Source organism: Zonotrichia albicollis, chromosome 3 (assembly GCF_047830755.1).
Source record: "Zonotrichia albicollis isolate bZonAlb1 chromosome 3, bZonAlb1.hap1, whole genome shotgun sequence".
Lineage (NCBI taxonomy): Eukaryota > Metazoa > Chordata > Aves > Passeriformes > Passerellidae > Zonotrichia > Zonotrichia albicollis.
The window spans coordinates 42,353,353-42,375,172 of record NC_133821.1 but is presented as its reverse complement, the minus strand read 5'-3'; the positions used below and the strand labels follow the sequence as shown (position 1 = coordinate 42,375,172).

At 54.8% G+C, this 21,820-nt stretch overlaps 1 long non-coding RNA gene across 5 annotated transcripts in view; it reads right to left on the bottom strand.

Annotated features, from left to right (window-relative positions):
* LOC113459611 (uncharacterized) overlaps nt 1-20,460 on the bottom strand; it is a 45,974-nt gene extending 25,514 nt beyond the window's left edge. The window contains exons 1-3 of one of the 5 annotated variants that reach the window (XR_012579502.1): nt 20,072-20,460; nt 8,706-14,263; nt 4,533-4,623 (exon numbers count right to left, since the gene is read on the bottom strand). This is a non-coding gene — a long non-coding RNA (uncharacterized LOC113459611). The other 4 variants (XR_003381018.2, XR_012579500.1, XR_012579498.1 and 1 more) reach the window with 4 other exon arrangements.
* Between the last annotated feature and the right edge of the window lie 1,360 nt (nt 20,461-21,820).

The following is a 21,820-nucleotide window of genomic DNA, read 5'->3' as shown; positions in this document are numbered from 1 at the left end:
AATTATCCAAGGAAGAGAGAAAGTTTGTAACCAGCTCAGAGAAGGAAGCTTGTGGGAGGAGAGAAAGTGTACTCCAAGGGATGTCATGGTGCAAGGTCTGCACAGGCACAGCAATTCCTGCATGCAGTGAGCTCTTGGAGCAGCAGCAGGAAAGGCATTCAAACAAGAGTCAGGTGCCTCTTACTGAGAGGAAGGGAATGGTGTAGGGGACAAACACCAGCCAGGAAAGTGGAGAAAAGGGCCACCAGCTTCTCTCCTGAAACACTGCTCTGGCCCTCACCAGGGGCTTCTGTGAGAGGAACCAGCAGCATCCCCTAGGAGAAGGGATTTGCTTCAACTGCCCAGCTCAGAAGAACAGAAATGGGGGAGCTCCTTGACATCCTGGCTAATAAAATACACCAGCAGCCCAGGTACTCAGCTTGAGAACATGTTCTGAAACACCCTGCCCACCACACATCCCTTGCCCTCTAGTGACATCCGTGTGTACTCAGCACAGCCACAGCAGGCAGCCCTGATGGTGGGCAGTGTGAGACACAGAGACAAGCCCTGATGGTGGGCAGTGTGAGGCACACAGACAAGCCCTGATGGTGGGCAGTGTGAGGCACACAGACAGGCCCTGATGGTGGGCAGTGTGAGGCACAGAGACAGGCCCTCATGGTGTGCAATGCAAGGCACAGAGACAAGCCCAGGGAGTGCAGCAAGCTGGTGAGCTGCCCAGCGCAAAAAATTCCCTGTAAGAATTTACTGCAAATTTCTTGACTGCTTTGGCATCTCCCCCAAACACACAGCAGGGTACTGATGGGAGGATGGCTCTTGGGCTCAGAGGATGCTTGTCCCAGAGAGCGTATGTGCTGTCCTTGCAAATGGCATAGCATGCTGCAAAGGACTCTCTATCAGTCCTGAAGGAGGAACCCAATCTAGCATTAAATCCAGCTGGCTTGAGTGCCAAGAGCAACAAAGCTCTGGTCCCACAGACTTCAATATGAGTCATTTACCCCCAGCATGGAGCTTGGACCATGTCCTTGTGGTGACTAACTATTGGCCTTGCTAGCTCAGAGGTGTCTATGTATGTTCTGTACCTGCCCAGCTGCTGTCCTTTCCTAGAGAAAAGCCATCCCTCACACGAACAGCCCTTGGGCTCTGCCAGCAATGCTGTCCTGCACAGCTCCTGCCCTGTGCTGCCTTGACTGGCAGGCAGCATGGCTGGTGCTGTGGCTGCCTCAGGTTTCCCTTCCCTGGTGCTGCAGCCAGTCACAGGATCATGAGTCAGTGGGAACGATGGTGACAGCAGAAATCCTCATAATGCAGTACATACAAGCACTGATTCTGGTCACTACCCTCAGTTCCAGGCCTACAACACCTCTCCTTTCCAGGTCCCCAGCACTTTGTTTTCCCTGCCAGGGCAGACTGTGACAAGCTTTGGTTATTAAAGAGACTCACCCCCAGTCAGTACAAGGCTTCCTTGGCCATCCCAGTCCCACTGGCTGGTGGGCATCTCACACAATCAAAGCACAGCGTATTTGTGGCCAGCCCCAAGTCCTGAGCAGGATGAGCAAAGGGCTCTTCTCCAGGGGCTCTCTGGTGGTTTCACCCTCCTTGAAATAATAACCCATTGAAATAATAACCTGCTGGGAAATAATAACCCATTGAAAAAGCAAAAGAATAAGTCCTTGTGTTCCCTCTGTGAACAAACCAACGCCCAAGACCCCAACCCCAGAGTGCAAGACTCCAGGGGACCCCCGTAGGTTCACCCACTGGAGAGAAGCAGCACAAGAGATCTGAGCCCTGCCGTGGCTCCCCAAAACCTCCTTCTTTCCCACCTGCTTCTCAACACCCCTAGCACTGCCCCAGGTCCCTTTCTGGCTCCCTCTGCCAGGTCAGCCTGCAGCTGTGCTCACGGCGGGATGCAGTCACTTCCTGACATTCAGCGCTGTGCACGGTGACCAGGAGCAGATGTGAGCAGATGTACATGAGCAATCAGAGGAGACAGGGAGATCTATGCCGCAACCAGCAGCACATGGAGAGCGTGTCAGGCAAGGGAAGGAAAAAAAAAAAAAAGAAAATAAAGAAAAAAGAAGAGAAGAGAAGAGAAGAGAAGAGAAGAGAAGAGAAGAGAAGAGAAGAGAAGAGAAGAGAAGAGAAGAGAAGAGAAGAGAAGAGAACGAGAGAAGGGAAAAATGAAAAAAAAAAAAAACCTAAACCACAGACGGCTCAATACTTTCCATGTGGTGCCGCTAAGGAGGAAATCGCCTCCATTAGCTACGTGCAGAGCCGGGTGTCCGCACGGCGGCGGGGAAGAGAAGGGAGCCTGTTTCCCAGGTGGGGAGGAGGGGCTGCCGGCGGAGCTGCAGCGGGAGGAAGGTGCCTCCCACACCCACGCGGGACCAAGGGGTGGCGGGGCCGTGACGGCCTGGCTGTGCTCAGGGACACGGGCCGGGGCTCCCGGGGTCCCCGCTGCCCAGCGCGGGGTGCGCTCCGGCGCTGTTCCGCTCGGGAATGCCGCCCGGGGCTCCCGCTCCCAGCGCCAGGGGCTGCGGGACACCGGCTCCTTATCCTGCATCCTCATCCTGCATCCTCATCCTGTCCTGCTGCTCGGGCTGGGGTGCCGGCTCTCACCCCCCTCCCTCCCCGTGTGCTACCGTGTGCATTTTCCCACCGCCCAAAACAGAGGCCAGGGGAGATGAGGACACATTTCCCAAGCCCGCTGCGTCCCGCTGAGCAGTGTGGTGGGTGGGACGGGGGCTGCAATGTCCCCTCTCCCTTCTTGTGACTGCCCCTCTGGCCTCTGCACCCACCAGAGTGCTGCCAGCCGCCCGGCAGCTGCGTCTCGCTGTGCCCTGTCCCTCCCTGGGCCTCCTGCCCAGCCCAGCCCAGCCCAACCCCGCCGCCTCTGGGAGCTGCTGCCCCCATCCTTCATCCCAGCCGGCAGCCATTCCCGCTGCGGCAGGAGAGGGGAAGGGTGCCTCTGCCCATGGTCCCTATCTGAGGCACGCCCAGATGCTGCTTGCGGGATGATGGCACAGGATGCAGCACCTGAGGACAACTGAAGTCCCCCTGGAATTTCGAGGGCTTATCCTGTGAGGTGCTGAGCACCTCAGAGGATGGGGGAGTCCCTTCTCTCCAGCTACTCCTCACTTCTACCATCACCACCAACACCACAGCTACCCCTTCTCCATCCAGACTTGTTTCTGGGCTGGTGCCACAAGGTTCCTGCTCCTCTCCCTGTCCCACAGCACAGCTGGACATGCTGCAAAGGCTCCCCTCCCTGCCCAGCACCAGCACCAGAGTGGGGCACACTCCTTGTGCCAGCCTCACTGGGCAGGGAGAGCCTTGGGCTGAGGGGTGGCACCACATCACCTCAAGCACTTGGATCAGGAGGCAAAGTCCCTGATCAGAGATCTGCCACAATCACACCTGGGCTTTGCAAGCCAGGGAAAGTCCCTGGTGTGCAAGATGAGCAAGGTCAGGTTGAGGGCAGGGGCTCAGCCTGGGCACCAGGGCACAAGAAGCCCTTTGCCTCTGCCCTGGGCACCTCAGGGAAAAGCTGAGAGGTGTTTGCTGTGGCCTCACTGCTCTCATGTCCAAGCTGCTGTCCTCCACAGCCCACAGAGCTCATGGGCTTGACATGGGGAGACACATCCAAAGCATTTCTCCAGCTGTGAAAAGGGACCACCAGAAACGCTGGGAAAATACCTCCTGCTGCCTGCAGCAAACACCTCAGCTGTGAGATGTAAAGTCAGCCTGGTTCCACTCCAGGCTGCCTAAACACCAGCCCAGACCCCCTGAGTTCCTTCCCCGTCATATCTGCAGGATCACAGCTGCTAAGGAAGTTACAGCCCTCCCTCCCATCCCCTCTCTGGGAAGCCACTGCTGTCCCAGTTTGACCCATGTCACTGAGGCCTTGCCTAATCTCATTTGCACAGGGGGGGAACCCTCGTAATCCACAGATCTGCATTCATGCCAGGTAAAGCACAATCAACCTTTAGGCCACTGCTGTTTCCTGGGAAAATACAGGATTAACAGAGCCAAGTAATGGGAAATCCAAATGGTCCATTTTAGAAACTGTCTGCTACAAAAAAGGCTCTGGAGGGGAAGACAATATTTTGGTGGCTGTGGAATCTTTTTCAAATTCATCAGCCATAAAACACGGGGAAGCCAGAGAGTGTTGACCCATAACATTTTGGCTGGTCCATCACTTTTCCCACACTCCTGCTCGTCCTCAGAAGACCCCATGTGATCAGTGCCAAGACCCATCACAGGTTTTTGTGGGGTGCACTGGGGTACAGATCACTTGGCAAAGCCTTCGAGCCTCCTGTGATATGCAGAGGAAAGCTTCGGACTGACTTACAAAGTTTCCAGCTCCCCACTGGAGAGAGAAGGAAGGATGCAGTTCTCAAAAATGTCACTCAGTTCACCTCCTGACCCACAAGACCTTCTGGCAGTTATGGTGTCTGTAGGATACCACAGGAATCAGGATCCTGGGCAGTCCACCCCCAGACCCTCCCCAACCTTTTGCAAAGAGCAGAACTTACCTCCAAACACCTCCTGACACGTGGGACTCTCCCCATGGGGATGTCTCATGGTTCCCCTGCAATTTGTCACAGCTGGAGCCTTCCTGGGTACCTTGTGCAAAGAAGAGGGCTGTCAGGTGGGCAGGCTGTGTGTGCCAGCTCTGCAGCTGCCAGCCAGCTCCCGCTGCAGGGGCTGTGCAGCTCTGTCCTCACCACTGTGCTTTAGCAAATGTACCTGGGCAAGAGCTGATGCTGCCCTACTGAGGAAGGTCCAGTCCCTCTGCCTGCAGGATGGGTGACCCCCTCACCACACACAGAGCTTGGAAGCAGCCCCAGTGCAACTGGGTGCAAAGCCATGAGACAGTGGCTTGGTTTTTCCTGGGAATCAACTCCTATGGTGCCCATAGGAGCTAGCAGTCCCCCAGCAAAGCACAGGGACTTCCAACAGGGACCCCAGCTCATCTTCCAGGAAGATGTAGGGAGGCGACATCTTCTGCTCGATGGTGGTGAAGGCACAGAGGGGATGATGCCACACCATGCTGCCCATGGGCAGAACACCCACTTTTACTGGGCACCTCTCCCTGTATTGGTTCATTAATGTATTTTTCATTATTTTCTCTTTGCCCCCCCTTCTTCCTCCTCCTTGTTTTCCCCTAATCCATGAACAAGACTCTCAGAGCTAGAGGAGAGGAGAAAACCAGCACAGCTGCAGCTTGGATCAGCGGCGTGCTGGCAGGCAGGCACACACAGCTGGGAGAGGGGAGCACGCTCTCACACACACAAAGCAGCACCAAATGGAGCCCATGGAAGAAGGCCAGGGCAGGCCAGTGACTCACATCCCTGGCCTCCATCAGCTCCAAACCGAGGAACACCAGTAGGTGACCAAGGCTGGCAGGAGATAGCACAATGCTGGAGCCGTGCTGAGCACCCACAAGCCACCCAAGCAAAGGATGGACAAAGTCTCCTGACCTCAGAGCTGCTCATCCCATTGTGGGGGCAGCCAGATGCAAAGCACCACATCATCTTCTGTGGATCTGAGTCTAAATATTTATTCCCTTGTCCAAACCCTGACATGTCCCTCCTTTCTTCTTCATTTGTCAGAAGTGTCCGTATCACCAGTGGCAAGAACTACTTAAATGGGAGAGAGATGGCACAGACTCAGCAGATGGGCAGAAAGGAAAGCGTGGCTTGCTCCTCACTGAGCACCCAGGAGATGTGGAGAGCCCTTCCCATGGCAGAGGTGGAGAGTAAGGAGGCTGTTGTGGAAATTGCAGCTGCACCATGAGTTCCTGCTCTCCACCTCTTGGGTTATTCTCTCCCCTCCCCAAACACCCCAGTGACACAGCAGGGCCCGGGATGACTGCCAGATTCTCTTGCTCGGAGGCTATTTAGTCTCCCAGAGAGGAGAAAGAATGCTCATGGGAAGCTGTCAGCAGAGCAAAAGCAGCACCTCTGAGGACACACAGCACCTTTGCAAAGGGCTTCCCAGCCCTGTGTGCACCCACTGCAGGGTCAGCTTCTTGCCTTCCCTGTCTTCTGTGACAGCAATGGCCTGTGCCAGGGCACAGCAGGGGTGCAGGAGAGAGAGGAGGGAACAGGGCCCTGAGCTGATGCAGCATCTGCACCCACCCCTCAGTGCACAGTGTTTCAGCAGCTAAACAAGGACCTAAGGCTTCTGCCATCCTCTGCAACACCTCCACTGCTGCAGGGCAGCCCTCTGCCATTTGCTGTGGCCCAGCTGAATATCCCAGGTCTGGTCTCCTTGCAGTATGAGTTCCTCCCAGTCCTTGGCAGCATCACTTCTGTTTGGGATGCTGACTATCCAGCTTGACAGAACACAGACGCAGCACAGACCACCAGAAGAGAAGCTGGTAAAGCACCATTTCATCCCCCTGCAGGAAAATGGGAGAGGGTACTGTACTGTACTGCCCTGAGTGGTGGTACAGCCTCATCCAGCCCTGCCTGCCCCAGAGCCCCCATCTTCAGCCATTTCCTCTTACTCATCTGCACTTCCCAGCACACGCTGGTCTGTGATGCCTGGCTCTGCTCTTCCCTCCCGTCCTCGCCCTGGGTAAGGACCACACAGCTTCCTGCTGATGCAGAATGTGATGCAGGATACACCACCACTCAGAGCTGCCATGAGATGCAAGTTTGAGGTAGCTGGAAAGCACTGGTATAAGCTGACCAACTCTAATGTGCCTAAGAAATCGTACTGTCTCCACTCCAAGTGCCATCTCCGAATCAGTGCATACCACTCACAGCTTAAAGATTGGGCACTGTCATTCTGGCTTGAAGGAGAAAGAAAAGGAAGGCAAAAAAGGATGAAAGTTTAAGTTTCCTTCACCTTGACCAAACATTATCACCATTCCAGCAGATCTTTGAAAGCAATGACACAAGGGATAGGCAGTGCAGGTAAGTCTGCTCCTTCCCAGCGCTGTGGACCTGCAGTCACTCTTCCCATGCCAAGCGCTGTTATTCAGCTGGTTTTAACTAGGCCATGCTGAAATGTTTGGGTTGAACTTCATCTTGCTGGTTAGCTGCCTAATGCTGAAGTATCTAAGCAAATAGAGTTATAAAATATATAATTTCAGCCAAAATGATTCATCTGCTTCCAAGAACATTGTAAGGGGAAATGCTTTGGTTTCTCTTGCTTTTGTTACGGAGAAATCTGATGACCTTTCCTTTGAAGAGCTCTTCAAGCTGCATGTTTTTGGCATGCAGACTTGAAGTTTGGCAAAAGGAGAAGCAGGGAAGGCCTTTGGTTTAGTCCAGATGCACCCTTTGCTGCAGCCAAACTTAGCCAAGCCTTTGAAATGTTCCGTTTCACATGTGCTCCCTTAAGGCAGCCTTATAGAGCTCACCGGCCCAATTCCCTGAAACTTTTCCCCTTTCAGGATGAGCTCCAGCCAGGGGCTGAGCAGGATTTCCAGAGAAGCAAAGCTATGGATCACTGCAATCCAAATCACAAGTCAGGTCCATCCCTGAGACAAGACAGCTGCTGCCACCTCACACCTGGCCCCATCCTGGCTCAGACAGATGAGCAGTGCACGCACAGGCATTTGGGGAAAGGCGCTCATGGGACCAAGAGACAAACCCAGGAACTGCTGTGAGGAGGGAGGATTTGGGATGGGAATTTGACTGAAGAGAATATGGACTGAATCTAGGAGGGAAAAGGAAGGTGAACCTCCATGAGGGCTCAGCATGAAGAAATGCAACCAACTGAGAGCATAGGACGATGATGCAGAGGATCCTGCAAGGCTGCAGCCCTGGAGAGGGCTGAGATATCCCAAGAAGAAATAATGAGAGGGGCAGGAGGAGGGGATAGACAGCTGCTGAGTATTTCGAGCAATAAATGAGGAAAACACACATTTAAACCAAGAGGTGTTGGATAGCATTGCAGGCAGAGGTGACAGCCAAAAGGTGTGCAGGGAGCATAAGAGCTGACTTTGGAGGTGTCAGGGCAAGACTGCATCTGCTAAAAGGTTTCTTTTAACAGGAGGTGTGGAGGGGTAGCTGCATGTCATGGAAATACACTGTGAGTGCTCCTGCTGGTAGGAGGTGAATCAGTCCTGCACCATGATGCCCTGCTAGTGGCAACCAACAGAGCCCTTTAAGAGTGAGCTGAGAGTCTGTGAGAGGTGTGCAGGCTCCCCTCTCGGAAGACAGAGGAGGGAATTCACCAGAAAGTAATAGACTGGAAATCAGGACAGTGCTCCCTAACAGGGAGGGACACATCCTGCATGCTGTGGTGCAAATGAAACACTCCAATGTGTCTGAGGCTCAGAATAGCACTATTTGTTTATTTATTTATTTTCATTGTGATGGCTCTGGTTTTGCTTGGAAGCAGCTGCACTGAAGTCTTCGCAGCTCCAAGGTCTCCAACCTCAGCCATAGCCCAAAGGAGGGCAGAAGGTTTGGAGATCATCCAAGAAAACATTTGAAGCTTGTGAGCCTTACTTTGCACTAGCATTAGGAGCCCCCTTCACAGTCATACTTCATTAGCTGCAGGAACCAGTGCAAACAGACTTTAGCCTTTCCTGGAACCACTGTTCTCCATGAATGAGCAGTCAACACTACCAGTCTCTGCTTTTGCTTTGTTTTTCCCTTAAGGAGGAAAATTTTCCTACCACTTCCTTAAAATAAAGACCTGCAAAAGCAACATACATTGAAAAAAAAATAAAAGGCAGCGCTTACCCTCATAAAGCAGCAAAGCCTTTTCATTTTTCTCCCAGAATCCCACAGGAAGCCCAGAACAAATCCAGTCACTTTTTCTTAGGAAGCACATCTTCTCTTCCTGATCTCATACCTAGGTAAGAGCAGGAAGTCTGTATTCAGACTGTGTCAGCAGCATGGGGGTGGCTCATCCATCTTCCCAGCCTAGGTGCCAGCCAGTGACTCATCCACCACGGAAATCAGGGTGCTTGAAGCAGAAGAATGGAGAAAGCAGTGGTCCATGTCATTCCAAGTGCATCCCGTTGCCAGGACATGGGGTCACAGGTTCTGGCAGGCCTGATAGGCAGAGCTGGACCTCAAGCTGCGGGGAAAATTATGAGGAAAATTTGTGCAAGTGAGGGCCATTGGGAAAGGGAGCATTGGTGGGCAGCTCTCCCATGAAAGGCTTTCTGTATGGAGTGGCTGCAGAGTATCTCTTGGAGCTTTCTCTTTGTATTAGAATATCTTGAGTCAGAAGGGACCCACAAGGATCATCGAGTCCTAATTATAACTGTGTTGAGTGCTGAATTTTTTAGTCTGCTGTAACAGCAGGTTGTGTATTCTGCAGAGTTCTTTTACCTTTTAAGACAAACCTGAACTCCTGAAAGCTGGGCACTCTGGCAAAATGCCCTCCCTCCCCCAGGCCTTTCCTGTGAAGGACAAGGGCTGTCTCCTGGTCCCCAGGTCCTGCCCTGCCAGACACTCCCTTGCCATGGAGACTCCCATTCAGCACCACGGCCATGCCACCACATTTTGTTAGCAGGGCATTGAGGCACACAGAGGGATCAGTGCTCCAGCTAGGGTGTTGAGCCTGCAAAAGGACAAGATGGTCATGAGCTACCTGGACTGTAGCTCCCAGGAGATAGAGCAGCATCGATACCAGGTCTGTGTTTTAAACTCTCTCTCTCTGAGGAAGGTGGGGCAGGCATCCAAACTGGGGTAGTCCTCAGGAACTGCCCAATCCAAGTGGCTTTCACAGAGCATTTGGCATCAGAAGGAGGACCAGATGAGAGGTCCTTCTGCCCTCAACTTCTCCTCCACAGGGCGGCTCCTGCCAGCTGTTTCTCCATCTTTTCACCACAGCACTTTCAGTTTTGGCCAAGCCGAAAGATGAGCCTTTGCAGCCTCAAAGCTGGTAATCTGCCGAGGGGAGCTAGACTTTAGCAGAGATCATTTGCCTCACAAATTGATCTGAGAGCTCCTCCAAGGGGCAGTGGCACTGCTAACCCACCAGTTCTCTCCCCCTGCGAATCCGCAGGTGTCTGCAGAGCTGTCAGACCTGTGATGCTCAGCAACCTCGGGCATCTGCTCCACTTTCCCTGGGAGAGACAGCCAGGACACTTTGCTGAGCTCGAGCAGCTCCCACACAGCGGGCCAGCGCTCGGTGCCAGGGGATGTGTGTGCAGAGCCAGCCGGAGGTAGAATTTGAGCCTGCTTTCTCTGAGACACTCAGGGCCAAGTGCAGAGGAAAAGGCGAAGAAAGGCTTTGCTGTCAGAGTCAGGGTTTACAACCAGCCGTAAATGGCCTCAGTCCCTAAAGTTCCCATGGTGACAGCCCTGATGGGAACAGAGCTGTCTCCTCTGCCCAGTCCCCACCAGCCCATCCCAGGTCAGGGGGTGCAGCTGCCTAGCGCTGCCTAGCACAGCCTGGGTGAGCTCACCCAACTCCGGTACGCCTGAGATGGGGAATGAAGAGCAGCCCCAGCTCCAGGGCAGCAGCAGCCAGGGCACCTTGCACGGCATCTCTCTAGGTATGAGCTGCAAATGCAGCAGCTTTGGGTCTTGATGCTTCTCCTGCAGCTGAGTACAGGGTCTGGTATTCACCTCCTTCCACTCAGGTTCCAACAGGCAAGAGATTGGAGTCAGCAAGGGATGGACCATCTCTCCACTGGACACAGGCACAGAAGACCTTCCACCAAGGTCAAAAACAAGCTTTCTGGAGAGAAAGGCTGTTTGCAACACATGGTCTTTGCTACAAGCTTCTCTTCATTTACTAGCTAGTTTTCTTTGCTGGTGTCTGGCCAACTTGTCTTATAACTCTTCCCAAAATATGATATTCTCTTGCTTGTTATATCAACTTGCTTACTTAATCCATTCAGAAGGAGGAGAGGCCCTGCAGAGACATCAGTGTGCAGTGCAGATCTAGGTTTGCCCCCAGGGAAGGCTCTCTTTGACCTACTGGGAGACCATGGGTGAATCACTTGGTTCTTCTGTGTCAAAGACTCCTGTGCATTAAAAGAAGACATAGCTTTTTGGCTGCTCTTGCTCTGTCTTCCATGCTGTTAGAGAAAAATCTTGTGGAGATAAATGCATGGATGGACCACATCCCACAATGGGAGCTCCTCTAGATTCCCAGCAAGTGTGACTGGTCCCAGCAGACTATCCCTGCTGTGGATGCTGCTGCCTGAGCCTATTACCCCTGACTCCCCACAGAGCTGATGGGAAAAAAAAGCATTTTTAGGACTTGACTGAGAGATCCTGTTTGATTCATCTACTTGAGGATGAAACAACTGATGCCCTGTAAGTGCTACTGGCTGCTCATGAGGTCCAGTACATCCTGGTGACATTAGGTGTCTCCACTGCAGAGCCTGAGACGTGGTCAGACAACTCATGCTGGCCATGGCAGCTGCAGTTAGGATGCACAGATGGTGTGGCTCCGGTGAGTGAAGAGCTGACTTTCCCCAGTCATCTCTCTGTGTGTAATTCCTCTTAAGGCAGAAGGCCTTGCCTCGGCTGGTTATGGCATCACTGTGCAATGAACATGAGTCACTGCTCTAACAGGCTGAATTACGACTCCTTGCTCGCCGAGTTTAAAACAGAGGAAGGCAGCTTAAGCAAATGGAAGGGCCTAAGCATGTGAAAAATGTTCCCTTTTCAAAACTGCCATTAGCCAATTGGAAATCTCTGTATTTGGGTTGCAAGTCTATGCCAAGTCTCTGTCTGAGCTCAGTTCAAACACTCAGGCTATATAATCCCTTCCAGTCTGGGCTCATAATGGAAATGCCAACAGACCGTTAAGCACAGCGGTATTGCCAGGTTTTGCTATAATTAAACACACACAGGAAAAGGTATAAATAACCAGGTTAAATTAAGGCAGGGGGCTGTGACTGAAGGGATCTCCGGGAAAGCCTGAAACCTGGTTGTGCCTGACTGGTTCAGGGGTGGTCGACAGGGGACTTGGGATTTGTGCCTGGCTCAGGTGAACGCTCTCTAGCAGATGCTGTGTATTAAAGTGAAGTCAGCTGGCAACAAGCCCCTTCAGAGCATGATGTTGCAGCCCCCAGGTCTGGGCTCCTGCCCTTGAGGAGCAGCTAAGCCTTGTCTTACAGAAAGCCAGGTGAGGGGGGAAATGGGAGCCTTGCTGCCTTCTGAGTCACACTCGACCTTGCTGGGTTTATTTGCCCTGTTGGGGGCCCATGTTTGTTGTTTGCCACCTTGTCCTCATTTCCAGAACGACCAGATGAAGTGGCCTGAGGAAATTATGATGCAGGAGCCATAGATAAAAAAAGTTAAATAAATAGCAAAGAAAGAGTGGCAGAGGAGGCAGAGACTTCCTTCTGGGATGTTGGTTCCTGCAGACCACCCGGTACACAGCCTGCAGGTGCCCCAAGGGAAGCACCTCTCTGCAGCGCGCAAGCATCGCAAAGTGGCCAGCAGAGACACGGCAGGATCCGCTCCCTCCTCTCTGCAGATTGTTCCCACTTTGACATCCCAGCTGTCTGGCAATAAACCCTCCTGTATGTAAATGCTGGGGAAAGGGGGGAACACCCCCAAAGCAGACACTGACTTAGGTGTGTCAGCGGACAAGTAAAACTAGAAAAAAGGCAGATTCACATGAGAAACACTCCCAAGCCAGCCTTTTTCCCTCTGATGATGTATGTAAGTAACACCACAGGAATGCTGCAGGACTCTCAGGGAAGGCAGCATAGGCTACAGGATGCACCAGTGCCACTGCACAGTCCTGTCCTCACTCGGGGCAGCAGTGCAAGGTCCAGAGCTTTGCAGCAGAATTAGCTTCACGCACACATCCCTCATGGTTTTCCTCTTGTGACTCCAACTCAGTTTGAATGAGTTTTCTGGGCCAACTCTTCTAAATTTGTATCAGTATCCAGGGAGCTTTAGTAAATAGCACAGTAAATATTTGTTTTTGATATTGGTATTTCAAAAAGACAATGAGGCAGCAGCCACAAACCAGGACAAGGCCACGCGTGCGACCTCAGGCGATCGCGGAGCTCGCCCTGCGGCCAAACACCAAGGCTCGCTTTTCTGTCTAAAGAAATAACTTCCCTGGGATTAATGTGAAAAGGCCCCCTCCACTGAAACCAGATCCATGCATGTTCTAGCACATACACATCATTGTGTATGGTCGTAGATCTTTCTGACCTGAGTCGTCATGCACCAAATCTTGCACTTCCCAAAAAAAGAAAAAGCTCATTTCCAGCCTGCAAGACCAACTCTGACCTCAGCTTGTGCTTCCCCAGCTGAGCTAATAGCACTCCCAACCCCCAAAATATGGAGGCAGCTCAGAATGGAAATGTTAAAGAGCCGTAATTCCAGAGGATGTGAATGGCTAATTCTGTACATTCAGATGAAACAGAGGGGAAATATACTGAATGGAGCCCATGTATAAGATCATATGAAATGTAAAAAGACTTGTTGTTCAGCGCACACACTGCCTCTTCAATCTAGTTCTGTTTAAATGCCCATTCTTTTCGTTTGGCATCTCCTTGTCCCTCGATGGCTGAATCAAAAGAGGAACGAAATAATGACACAAAGATTTTTAAAAACTCAGCTCCAGCTGCAGCAGAGAGAAGCCTGAAGCGAAACGTGAGAGCGTACGGCTCTTTGTTAAGGCTTCCTTGGCTATAGAATATGGTATATGAAACGCCTGGCGGATCCCGTTTGGTCCTATGGAGGGAGAGCTCTTAAGGTGGCTCTCTTGGGTTTGTGGAGGATTGAGGGAAGCCTTCCCCACATTTGCAGGCAGCAAGCGTCCCACCTGCAGAGACCCTAGGGCCCAGATGGCTCCCCCTCCCAGCACCCCGGGGGCCCAGGGCACTCTCTCCCCTGACAGTGGGTGGTCCAGCCTTTTTTTGTCTTTTGCTTCATTGTAGCTGCCACTTTACATCGGGAAACCAAACTCAGCACTTCTTGTTGGGAGATGGTTCCAATTTATACAGATTTCTAAGAAATAAATACATTTTATTCCATGCCTCTAAGGTATTTTTGCATGCCCAGCTGGCAGATCCACACATTCAACTGCTACAAAGTGCCGGTGCCAGTGGAGAGCAGCTCACAGTCCCCGGCCACAGCCTTTCCCAAACTCTGCATTTGGACGTTGGCAGAACAGTCGATGCCCTGCAGGGACCCCAGTGTCACCATCCCAGCAGGGCTGGGACTGAGCTGGGACAAGGCTCCTGTCACCTCCATATCTCCAGCAGCCACGGGAATGTTTGGCAGGTCCTTGCACCAGATGCCTCACCACGGCCTCCTTGCAAATGCTGCTTTCTGGGACAGGGCATCATCCAGAGCATCCACTTCTGGAAAGGAAAACCACCATGGCCTCAGCCCTCTGGCAGAGGAGAACCCAGGAAAAGATGGCGTGGTACAGAGGAGGAAGCTTCCAAGGATGGGGCCAGCTCTCCCCACTGCCACTCAGTCCCCTGGCCAGTGCCATGAACAGCAACACCAAAAAGCATCCAGTAAGTGCTGTGGTGACTGGCTCCCCACAGCTGAGAAACTTGGAGCCATATTGCTTAATCTAAATAAATGTTCAGTGAACATCAACAATAATTCATTTTCTGTGGGCTGAATACTTTTCCTCTCCGAGGCTCTTCCAGCTGCTGTGGCTGGTTTCTGCTTATGCCCACATGCCTTCCCCAGGACCCCCCACCTTCATGGTGGTTCTCAGCATGTTTACTCACAGACAGCAGCCCTTGGCACGTGCTGGGAGTGGGCTCTTTCCAGGGGTTCCCTGGGGGAAAAACCCAGTGATGCTGGCATGCCCTGAGCTAGCATCAGCACCGAAGGCCCAGGATGCAACCTGTGCACCTGGACAGGCATGAAAATCACTCCTCAGAGAAGGATTCTGTGTACTCTGTGTTACTTGGGAAGTAGAGCCCCTGTATGCTGTGCCTACCCCACCTCTCAGCTGCTGGGGCAGCACAAGCAGAGTGCCGTGCCTGGACAGGCAGCAGGATGCTTCCCTGCTGCAAGGAGCACAGGTCTGCCCTGCTCAGCTCTTTGCCTGCCACAAGGATCCTTGCAAAGCACCAGGGAGAAATTTCCAAAGGCATTTGGTCACCTGAGTGCCCTGGTTATCTTTGTTGGGTCCCCGAGAGGAGGGGTGCCATGGCCACTGCTGCCTGCTGCCAGGGCTGCTCCCTGGCCACGTGTGCTGCCGGGGGACATCAGGAGACACGTCACCTGCCTGTCCCGGCGGCTGGTGAGGAGCAGCACGCTCCTCCACAGCCATGGAAGCCACCTCATGACGCCTGCACACGTGGCTGCCAGAAGGCTGTCATAGTGCAGGGGAGGACAGCCAGAGGGGCCATGTGATCCCTCGCTGCTATTCCTGGTGCCCCGTGAGGCTGGAGGACTGTCACACGGAGTGAGGATCACCCGCTGTAGCCTACAAGCCAGGTGAGTCCAGCTGTGGTGACAGCAAATTCCTAATTAGTTCATTACATCAGACGGCCAAACACTCAGAGTCATTACCCGAGGATGGCCTACGTGCCCGGCAGGGCGTACTCCCCTGATCCCTGCTTCCCAAAACAGGACTGGGAGAGCCAGACTAGCTCACCCTGGAAAAGGGACATGCTGTGTGGTGTGCCCAGCAGGCCAACAAGCTCCAGGTCCTGCAAACCACATGGGGAAAACCCAGGGAGACAAAGTTCCAGGCACGCAGCAAATGGCCTGAGTGTGGCTGTGTCCTACATGGCAAGGTCTCATCCTGCCCGTGCATGGATGTGGAGTGGGTGTCCCCCACAGCCACAGGGAGCTGAGCACAGGATGGTGCCCAGCACACCAGCTCCCATCCTGCTGTCCTCCACCTGAGGCTGCAGGCAGGCATTATCCTCTCCTTTCCAACAGCTGCCTGAGGACAGAGGTCTGGGCATGCATTTGGATGCCCCTCAGCACAGTGGTATCAGGGCAGCTCCCTGTGAGGAGGTTTGCAGAGGGATCCTCTCCCCGTGAGCTCAGCCAGACACGGTGTGAGTGCTGATGGTGGGTCAGAGCCTGCCACACACCCACTCCTGCAGCACCACAGAGCACTGGCACTGCTGCCGCCGAGGTAGCACAGGCAGGTTTGGCAGGGATTTATGTATCTTGGAGTAGCTTTCCCTGTGGTGGTAGCTGGAACTGATTCTGAATACTTAGCTGGTTTAATATGAAAACAAAAATCCCTGGATTGACAGCTTGTCCGAGCAAGGCACTGTTTGGGCTCCTGGCAGCCAAGCAGTGAGAACTAATGCTGGTCACAGGGTGGAGGTAAGAAACTACAGGCCCAGCTGAGCAGCTGGGCTCTGCTCCATGCTTCATCTGGAGTTTAGATGCTCTTCTTTCCTCGAGCCAGGCTAACACAGGGCAGCAAGGTGTGCCCTCGTCCTGCCTGAGCCCCAGCAAGGCCGGTCATGCCAATGGCTTGGAGGTGCTGCAAAGTGCCAGCACCTCCAAAAAAACCAGGCAGGGACCTCCTGCCCACCACAATGTGGAAACATCTCTGTCTCTACAGGATGCTATGGGTGTCCTGTAGTGACATAGATGTATCTTGTCTTCCTCCTGCATCCCCTTGTGGCCCCAGGGGCACCTCACTCCACTGAATGGAGAGTTCTCCTCTTGCCTGCTCTCTGGATGAAGGATCGTGCAGGATGCAGGATGCCACTGAAGCACAGACACTTTTAGAGTAACCACCTCCCAGCACACAGCAATCCTACCTAACTGGTTCAGACAAGGGGTGATGAAAAGCCCTGTGTCCTGCTGAAACCACTGTGGGATTTAGGGCAGGCAGGTGGGATCATCCAGGCTAGAGCAGGACCAAAGTGCCTGAACATGTGCCCAGACAGTTCCAAAGGCACCACCACATCTGCATGACACCATTCCTGGGGCACAGCTGGCCATGCTAAAGGGGTCAGTGCTGCAGCACCATCCTTGCCCATCCCCTAAATAACGTGAATGCTGCTGAAAAATGAGGCCCAGCCACTGCAAGCACTGTGCTGGCACTTTCTGTGGGGTCTCAGACCCCACACCTCAGGACAGCTCTGCTCCTGCATAGTGGCACGGGGGTGGCACATGGGTAAGTACCCCCAGCAGGAACTGGGTTGATGTGCTCTTTGGAAAAGCCATGTTTGACCTTCTCTCCTGGAGAGCTCTCAGAGTCTCATCCAGAGCTCCCCTGGAGTAGCTCTGCACCTCCAACACTTCCCAGAAGGAAACCTCACCAATGCACGCAGACAAAGCTGCCTCTGAAGGAAATTTCATTCCCCATGTGACAGAATGAGCAGGGTGCATAGGAAGGCAGTGATTGTCCCAGCTCACTCCCTGCTGGGAACAGCAAGGCCTGGCTCCTGGCGCATTGCTGGCACCATCCACACCCGCCCCAGGGGCAGAGGGAAGCTGTGGGGCTGTGCTCAGATCCACACCCGCCCCAGGGGCAGAGGGAAGCTGTGGGGCTGTGCTTGGTCACTTCTTCCGCTCAGTCACCTGCCCCACAGCTGTGCCAGCGCAGCTATTGTCCTCGTCCCTACAGTGGGAAATCCCAGACCCAGATGGAAATGACCAACACATAAAGTCGCAGGCTTTTCCTCTCCTATTATCAAAGCACCAGGCAGACCTCACTTTCTGCCTCTGCCAGCAAATATCAGGGAGTTACTCAGCTGCTTCTCCTGGCTTTCCCCACCGAAGGGGATCTCTGATGCAAGTGGTGGGTGACTGGAGAGCAGGATGTGGGGCTGTGAGCACGCCCCAGGGCACAAAGAAGCTGCGGGAGAAGAGGATGCCCCGGCACTGCCCTGCGAGGCCGGGCATGGGAAAGGGCAGCAGGGACTCTGCTGACCGCACGGGGCGGCTGTGCCCCCCAAAGCCCAGCCTGCTCCCCGCACCCCAAACCTGGGAGTGCCCACAGAGCACCGAGGGGCCCGTGGAGAGCAGCGCTGCGCCACGCCGGGGTCCGAAGTCACGGACACGGTGGCAGTCCGGCGTAAAACCCGCGCGGTCCCGCTCGCCCGGGGCGCGGGCAGCCGGCCGGTGCCGGTGCCGGATCCATGTCCATGTCCGTGTCCATCTCCTCGAGAACACCTTAACGGCGGTGCCCGCGGGCGCCTCCCGCCGCCCGCCCCGCTCGGCTCCCGCCGCTCCTCGCGGGAAGCAGCTGACTCGGGGCGGCTGCCAGCGCTGCTGGCTGCTGGATCCGGCCGCGGCAACGTGCAGCCCGACATGTAAACCGGGCAGGCCTATGCTAATGGCGGGGGGAGGGAGCCTGGCGCAGGGGCGAGGGGGACGGAGGTGGAGGCCGGAGCACAGCCAGAAAATTCCCCCCCTTCTCCGCCCCCCCGTTTCTCCATCACCACCTCCCCGCATCCATCTGCCTCCCCTCCTCCTCCTCCATTCATAAAATCCGGGCGGCACTGCCACCTACCGTAGCTGCGAGGGCCGGCCCGTCGTTCCCTGGGCCCGCGGGCAGCCCCCAGCCCAGCCCCCTGCTCAGCCCCCTGCCCCGGCACCCAGCCCAGCCCCCTTCCCGCGGCTCCCGTCCCCGCAGCCTCCCCAAAGCCCACACCAGACTTCCCACGGGGCAGAACGGCAATGCTGTCCCTGCCCTTAACACCAAGCTGGGGTCTCTCCGCCCAGCCCCCCAGCCCAGCCTCAGGTGTGCCCCGGCTGTATTTGGGGTCGACTCCTCGGGGTGAGCGCCGCCGAGAGCTCAGCCCCAACCGCCGCCCAACCTGCTGGAAATCGGAAGACAGAGACGGCAGTCTCCTACCTATGCTGTCTGCTTTCCCACCCATAGGGAAACCCCCAGCTCCTGTTTCCAAGCACCTCCTTGAAACCACAAAGCCCTCTCTCGGCACGGGGGAGATAGAGCAGATAAAAGTCTGAGACAAGTCATGGGCCTTAGGTTTCAAAAAAAGAGATTAAAGTAGCACATACCCGCCAGGAGAAGGGTGAGTGAAGCCGTCAGTCATAGTCCCTGCTCAGGAAAAAACCCTCCCAGGGCCAAGCAACCCCCTCCAGGAAGAGACACTGAGGGGCAGCCCCTTTTCCTCGGCAATCCCTTTCCAATTCCCCGCTGGGGAGGGCCGAGACTCCCACCACCCTCTCCTTCCTTTGTAGCGTTCTACTCTCCCTTCTCAGCGCACAATGGGGCAATCCCTGGTTGGGTCTGATTCCACATCCCTTACCCCAGCACCCACAGGAATAAACTCCTGTGCCTTCCCACACCAGGGGACTCTCCCCAGTCCCGCATTACTTGCTTTTCCTTCCTCCCTCCCTCCCTTCCTCCCTTTTCTGTAACAAAGGATAGATATCCCCAGTCAGTAAAGATGGCAACCCCACAGGCCAGTGGGAAGTGAGCAGCCCTGCAGGGCAGCAGGGCCGCACCTCCAGGCCCGTGGGCACAGGAACAGGAGCAGCAGGTGCTCTGGCCAGGTGTCCCCCCTGGCAGCATTTCAGCTCACACCAGCCTCCCTCTTTGTTCACCACAGTTTCCCCCACCAGGTCTGAAGCCTCAATGAAGTGGGAGAAAGGGAAGAGGGGGAATTTGGACAGGCCCAACAGAACCTGCACGGGGGTCAGCGTGTGCAATGCCTGTGCAGGTGGAAAACCTTGTGCTTGAAGCTGAATGGGGAACACTGAGCATCTCTACAGGGAACAGAAGGAGGGAGGGAGGGAGAGAGGAAAAAAAAATCTTGTGAGTGCAGAGTTTGCAAAATGAGCTGGTGGTAAATAGCTGGAGGATAGACAGCGTCTCTGTACGTGAGGCGCAGCACGGAGAGCTGCACCTGAGCGAGGCTGGGCCACTGCTCGCTCCAGCATCACACGTCACTCACTGATGCATCCTCCTCCCCAGCCTGCTCTCTCTGCACCAGCTCCCCCGCCTCCACCACGAAATGCAGTGGGTAAAATGGGTTCCCCCCACGCTCAGTGCAGCCACAAAGCAGAGCTGGGAGAAGCACAACCGAACTTGATTCAAGGTCCAGCAGGTGCCTGTCAAGGGAGATTCAGTACCACGAACCTCCTGATCCCCTTTTCCTGCTGGGAACCCACAACCCCTCGGGCTCAGTGTCTCCCCACACCCCCGCTCAGCTTCTTTCTTCCCTGAGCAATGGCAGCCGTGTTTGCCAACACACCCTGCTCGCTAGTGCTGCTATCCAAGGCCCTTTGTTCCCCTCGTCGTGCAGCCTTCCTCCTCATTCCGCGGCCAGACGCTGAGGCCCGACACAACTCATCTCACCTGGGGTGCTCCAGACGGGAGACCACCAACTTTCCCCTCCCTCCTCTGAAAGACCAGGCAAAACTCACACAGCCCCTGGAAAACGCGTCTCCCTGTCTACGTGGGAAAAGGAAGAGCAGGCATCCTTTCCCTGCAGAGAGGCGCGCCAGGGGTGTGGGTGCCAGCACACCGTGCCCCTGTGTGCCGCTTTGCGGGCCGCGCTCCCGGACGGGCCGGGGTGGCCGGTCCGGGGCGGCAGCCGGCGGTCCCGCCGCCCGGGGCCGGGAAAGGCAGCCCGGCACCCGCCTGACACCCTGTGGCCGCCGGCCGCCTTGCAGGGACGGGGAGCGGGACGGGATGGGGATGTGGGTGGGGATGGGGATGCTGCGTGGGAAGGGGCACACAGGGTCTCTTAGCGGAGCAAAGCTGACAGGAGCAGGGCGGAACCGCAGGCCAGGCACATGCCTGGCTCCTGCCACCCGCCATGCAGGGATGAAATGCTGCATACTTTAATAAAGCGGCACATACGTGTCCCAGCAGTCTCCATAAGTGCCCATGGATTCAGCCCAGCACGTCCAGGAGGAAAAGAATTTCAATTTACTGCTAGATGATGCCACAGGCTCATGTGAGTGTACAGGACCTCTTGCACTATGCAGCGTGTGACAGTGGGGGCTGCTATAATAATGTCCCAACAGATGGGAGGCTCCTAAGAACATCCACATGGGTTTCAAGCCCTTCAGAAAGTCTTCCCTAATGCACAGCAAGGCCTTTTCCCTGCTCCTCCCTGCTTCATTCACCTCCTGCCGGAAGGATGAATTTTTACTTTCCAAAGCACAAGGGCTGGGGTCTCTGCAGGGGCTGCAGTAAAACATTGATATTGGCACACCACCCACCCCACAGAGCGCCCTCTTGTTGCATCCACATGTGAAGTGTGAGGGTCACAGTGACCACGTGTGGCATGTGTCCTGCCCAGGCTGGCATGGGGGACACCCTCGTGCCAGAGTGCCACCCCTGGCAATTCCCATTGCTCAGCACTGAGCCTGCAGCAGGGCCAAGGCAGCAGCAGCAGCAGCTGTGCCGCTGCTGGATCCCAGCTCAGGGAAACTCCTGCAGCAGCTGTGAGGGGAGCTAGCACTCACCCTTCTTAGGAAAGTGGGAGGAATGGCTCCATGTGGTGCTCCAGGGGAGTTACTGATACTGAGCAGCCTCCTCTTTGCTCATCCCTGGAAAAGCTGCCAGTACACTGGGGGCAGGGGGAGGTGAAGGTGTGTTTCTTGAGAGCTAAGCCTCCTTGGAGCGGGAGGCCCTTGCTCCTGATGATCTCCTAGGTAACCCAAATGAAGCACTGCGACCTTGATAGGAAAGCTTGTCTCCATTTAGGAGGGAATCCTTTGTGTACTCTTACTAACCTGCCTCCTGCCTCCGTTTTAGAAACCCCAGTGGAGGTCCCACCCTTTCTCCTCTCAAGGCCTTGAAGGGAGTCCTCCAAACCCCACCAAGCATGGCATATGGCTTGATTCTCCTGCAGGAACATCAGCTGCAGCCATGGAGCTGGTGATCCCTGCTAACGGCATTCATTCCTGGGCATCCACAGCTCTGCAGCCTCTGCAGGAGAAAGGCCATGTCTCATTCCCAGGCCTTCCTGGGGCAGAGCTCCCCTTGCTGA